Raw genomic sequence first — 6,000 nt, 5'->3', positions numbered from 1 at the left:
AGCAATAATCACAAGCTTCTCTTCATGTATTTGTTAGCTGCCTGGATGTCTTCTTTGGTAAAGCGTCTGTTCATGTCCTTTACCCATACTTTAGTTAAGTTGTCTTTTTTTTGTTGAGTTTTTGGAGTTTTCTATAAATTTTAGAGATTAGACCCTTATCAGATATGTCATAGCAAAAAATGTTTTCCCAGTCTGTGGGTTCTCATTCTTTTGGAAAATCTTTCGATGAGCTTAAGTATTTGATTTTCAGTAGGTCTATCTAGTTTGTCTTTGCTGTTTTGCTTTTTTAGTTGTGTTTGGTAGTCTTTTTATCCCATAAATTTGGGCTCCTAGGTTTGCCCCTATTTTTTCTTCTATGATCTTTTTGGTTTTAGGTTTTACATTTAGGTCTTTCATCCATCTTGAGTTAGTTTTTGTGTATAGTGTGAGGTATGGATCCTGTTTCATTTTTATGCAAAAGGTGTCCAGTTTTCCAGCAGCATTTGTTAAAGAGACTATCTCTTCCTCATTTAATGGATTTTCACCCTTTGTTGAAGATTAACTGTCCATAGGTGGATGGATTTATTTCTGAGTTCTCAATTCTGTTCCATTGGCCTATGTGTCAATTGCTGTAGCAGTACCAGGCTATTTTGTTTATTTGAAATTCAATTTTTTTAATTGTACTATAATGAAAGTTTACAATTCAAGTCAGTCTCTCATATAAAAACTTATACACATTGTTATATGACCCTAGTTGCTCTCCCTACAATGCGACGACACACTCCTTCTCTCCACCCTGTATGTCCTGTGTCCACTCAACCTGCTCCTGTCCCCCTCTGCCTTCTCATCTCACATCCAGACAGGAGCTGCCCACATAGTCTCATGTGTCTACTTGAGATAAGAAGCACACTCCTCACCAGTATCATTTTTATGTATTATAGTCCAGTCTAATCTTTCCTTGAAGAGTTGGCTTTTGGGATGGTTTTAGTTTTGGGCTAACAGAGAGTCTGGGAACCATGACCTCTGGGGTCCCTTCAGTCTCAGTCAGACCATTAAGCCTGGTCCTTTTACTAGGATTTGAGGTCTGGACCCCACTTTTCTCCTGCACCATCAGGGATTCTCTGTTGTGTTCACTGTCAGGTCATTGGTGGTAACTGGGCAAGTACACGGCTGTTTTGACTACTGTGGGTGCACAGTACGTTCTGAGATCAGGGAGTGTGAGGCCTCTTACTTTGTTCTTCTTCAGTAATGTTTTACTTATCCAAGGCCTCTTTCCATATAAAGTTGGTGATTAGTTTTTCCATCCTGCTAAAGAATGTTGTTGGAATTTGGATTAGGATTGCATTATATGTGTAGATTGCTTTGAGTAGTAGTGTCATTTTTGCGATGTGAAGTCTTCCTATCCATGAGCATGGTGTATTTTTCCATTTATACAGGGCTCTTTTGGTTTCTTGCAGTAGTGTTTTGTAGTTTTCTTTGTATAAGTCTTTTACATCCCTAGTTCAGTTTATTGCCAAGTATTTTATCTTTTAGGGGCTATTGTAAATGGTATTGTTTTCTTGATTTCCTTTTCAGAGTTCTCCTGATTGGTATAGAGGAATTTGACTGATTTTTTGTATGTTAATTTCATATCCTGCCACTTCCCTAAATTCTTCTTTTAGTTCCAGTAGCTTTCTTGTGTACTCTCTGGTACTTTCTATGTATAGGATCATATCGTCTGCAAATTGGGGTGGTTTTACATCTTCCTTACCAGTTTGGATGTCTTTTATTTCTCTATCTTGCCTTTTTGCTCTAGCTAGGACTTCCAATACAATATTGAATATAAGTGGCAATAAAGGGCATCTTTGTCTATTTCGCATTTTCAAGGGGAATGCTTTCAGTCTCTTTCCGTTGCGAATAATGTTGAGCCAACAAGACTTACTGATAGATTGGACCTGGGCTGCGAGAGAAAGCACAGAATCAAGGATAAAAAGCAATGAAGGCCTGAACAAAGCATCCTCTATTTGTGTTATAACACGCATTGTTCAATACACAGTCATGGTTTTAAACTGAGACACATCTGTGACTATGGCTTAGAAAATTTTTGACTGGAAGAGCTATTGATCATTATATGTATGTTTGGGCATGTCTTAGTTTTCTCCAACTCCATGAACCAATAATATCAGCACCTGCTAAGTGCTGAAGAATGTGCTAGACTCTTACAAAACTTGCATCAGTTAACTTTCCTCAAAACCCTGAGAAATAAAAATTAATATCCTTATGTAAGAAGAAGCAAGCCAAGATTTAGTTTCTGATTTGACTGAGGTTATGCAGCCAGCTGAGATGGAGCCAAATCAGACTCTGAAGTTCATGCCTTTGTCACTGTACTGATTCAAACAAGGTACAGAATCGGAATTCACCAAACTTTTCTCACTACTTGAAGCCTTTTGCTGACTCTCATGTGCCCTAGTTTAGAGCCCAAGCCTGGCAAACAGGACAGCTTTGTTCTTTCTGTAGGCTATCCACTGATTTGCCTTGTGATTTGGGGCAAGCTTCTTAATTTAATGGTGTCTCAGGATTCCCACATGTTAAGAAGGGCTAGTAATTACTGATGGACAAAATGCTTTGATATCTGCAGATGAAAGAACCTACAGCCATGAATGCAAATATTTTCTTTCTCATGGCATTCATTTTGGTTACTTATAGCTTCTAGGATCCTTCTTAAGGAAAAAAGAGGGAAATAGAAAAAGGAAGAAAACAAAGCAAGTATAAAACTGCATTTGCTTTCTCTCTGGAAGCTAATGGTACCTTTGGAAAATAAGTGTAATAATCTCTCTTACTTTATAAAAAAAAAAATGTCATTAATGGATAAATAAGTTTTATTTAGATATACATTAAGATAAAAAACATAGGCTTTGGAAAACCTTTAAAAATGATTTCTATTTTGTATGGCTAATTAAACCCTAAATGTTCTCCCATGGGATGAAAAGGAAGGGGCTAACATTATCTAGTGCTTGCTATGTGCCAGGTACCAAACTAAGTGTTTTCACATGTAACCTCAATTTAATCATAATAGCACTATCAGGTAGGTGTTATTATTACCTACAATTTACAGGAGAGGCAATTATGGCTAGGTGTAGTTTACTGACTTGTTCAAGGTCACAAAACTAGGAAATTGCAGAGCCAAGATGGGAAGCAAGCTGAGCCTTTCCAGTTCTAAATTCAGGCTTTTTGCAGGATACCCCACTGCCCTGAAAAATTAGCAAAGATGACAATTTTGAACTGTCCTATCACAATCTGGTTTTGCATGGCATTTAAAAATCTCTTACTGCTTGTTCTTTTCATCGCTCAGTCCCTGGCACAGGGACAGTTATTTGTGCAGCACAATTGTTATTATTGTGCAGCTTCACATATTCTCTCTGCCCTGGGAAAGCACGAATAATAATGGCTATATTTATGAAACCAGCAGCTTGGAAGCATGAGCTGCAGATTACCATTACAATTGTACTATAATTTTTTTTTTTTTTTTAGTAGCTTAACACCATTTATATGGAGGCCCCTTCTCAAAGTCTTATGCAAATAAACTGGTTCTTTGTATATTCAGGGAGCTTCTCAGAGTTTTTTCATAGTTTCAATCAATCATACTGCATTTTGCAACTTTCTAAACGCTAACATCACAGATGCGAAGTGTTCATGAAGAGATGATATGACAGTCACTCCAAAAGCTGGAAAATAAATAAAAAGTAGTTGTGGTTTTCCTTAAGGATGGGTTACAGGGGAGTGGGAGTTAGAGTAGATTAGAAAGATGAAAAGATGGGCTGATGACAAAGCTGTTCGTGATCTAAGGTCTCATCTTCAGGTTAGTCTCAGGTTCAGGATTATCATAAATCCAGAGCATCATCTTCAGCTCTCCATGCGCAAGAGCACCATTTTATCAAGTCTTCTTGGGGTGATCAATATCTGCTGGACACCAGCTGCATATCCTAGTAAAAAGCATATTTTGAGTTAGAAGACCTGTGTACAATTTCCAGCCTTGTCACTATGAATTTGGACAAATTCATCTCCTGTAAGATAAGACTAACAATAAACCCTATAGCATTATTGCGAGGATTAAATGAAAAAATGTACACGAAAACAGTGATTGTTAGTTATTACTACCCAGATTTTAACTCACCAGACATGGATGTATCAAATAGAAATCGACTTTGTTTACTTAAGGACTATCTATCTTTCCAGTAACAGGAATATCTGTGTCAGCCATTCAAGGAAACCTTTTCTGGTATTCAATGTATCTGCAAAACCGACTTTGTAATTGGAGGGTTGCCTGAGGGGTATAGCATTAAATGATTATTGTGAAGAATGGTATCATTATGTTGTTGTTAGGTGCCGTCAAGTCGGTTTCTACTCATAGTGACCCCATGCACAACAAAACAAAACACCGCCCAGTCCTGCGCCATCCTCAAAATTGTTGCTGTGCTTGAGCCCATTGTTGCAGCCACTATGTCAATCCGCCTCATCCAGGGTCTTCCTGTTTTTGCTGGTCCTCTACTTTACCAAGCATTATGTTCTTCTCTAGGAACTGATCCCTCCTGATAACATGTTCAAAATATATGAGATGTAGTCTCACCATCCTTGCTTCTAAGGAGCATTCTGGCTAAACGTCTTCCAAGACAGATTTGTTCCTTCTTTCCACAGTCCATGGTGCACTAAATATTCTTCGCCAACACCAAGTTCAAAGGCATCAATTCTTCATCGTCCAGCTTTCACATGCACATGAGGCAGCTGGAAACACCATGCCTTGGGTCAGGCGCACCTTCGTCTGCAAGGTGACATCTTTGCTTTTTAACACTTTAAAGAGGTCTTTTGCAGCAGATTTGCCCAATACAATGTGTCTTTTGATTTCTTGACTGCTGCTTCCATGGGTGTTGATTGTGGATCCAAGTAAAATGAAATTCTTGACAACCTCAATCTTTTCTCCATTTATCATGATGTTGCTTATTGGTCCAGTTGTGAGGATTTTTGTTTTATGTTGAGGTGCAATCCATACTGAAGGCTGTGGTCTTTGATCTTTATCAGCAAGTGCTTCAAGTCCTCTTCACTTTCAGCAAGCAAAGTTGTATCATCTGCATAATACAGGTTATTAATGAGTCTTCCTCCAATTTTGATGCCCCGTTCTTCTTCATATAGTCCAGCTTCTCGAATTATTTGCTCAGCATACAAATTGAATAGGTATGGTGAAAGAATACAACCCTGACGCACACCTTTCCTGACTTTAAACTACTCGGTATCCCTTTGTTCTGTTCCAGCGACTGCCTCTTGATCCACGTACAGGTTCCTCATGCACGCAATTAAGTGTTCCCAATTCCTATTCTTTGCCATGTTATCCATAATTTGTTATGATCCACACAGTTGAATGCCTTAGCATAGTGAAAAGTAACATCTTTCTGGTATTCTCTGCTTTTAACCAGGATCTATCTGACATCAGCAATGTTATCCCTGGTTTCATGTTCTCTTCTAAATCCAGCTTGACTTTCTGGCAGTTCCCTGTTGATATGCTGCTGCAGCCACTTTTGAATGATCTTCAGCAAAATTTTGCTTGCATGTGATATTAATGGTGTTGTTCAATAATTTCTGCATTTGGTTGGATTACCTTCCTTGGAAATAGGCATAAATATGGATCTCTTCCAGTCGGTTTGCAGGTAGCTGTCTTCCAAATTTCTTGGCATAGATAAGTGAGCACTTCCTGTGCGCATCTGTTTGTTGTATCATTACAGCTACCACTTTTCGAACATCTATTCCATGCCAGGCTCTTTGATAGGCCACTTACGCATTGTTTCAAACCCTTATACATCCCCACCTGGTAGGTATTAGTTTCTCCAATACACACATGAGGAATATGGGATTAGAGACCCAGAGACAGTAAGTTGCCCTAGAAAAAACAGGTAAGTCCTTTCTGTCTGCTCCACACAGCTCATTCTTATTACAATGAATTAGATCATAACGTATCTTCCACTAGCTACATTTTACTCTCCTAAAATAGAT

This window comes from Loxodonta africana, chromosome 3 (genome assembly GCF_030014295.1).
Source record: "Loxodonta africana isolate mLoxAfr1 chromosome 3, mLoxAfr1.hap2, whole genome shotgun sequence".
NCBI lineage: Eukaryota > Metazoa > Chordata > Mammalia > Proboscidea > Elephantidae > Loxodonta > Loxodonta africana.
Note: the sequence above shows the minus strand (reverse complement) of the source record.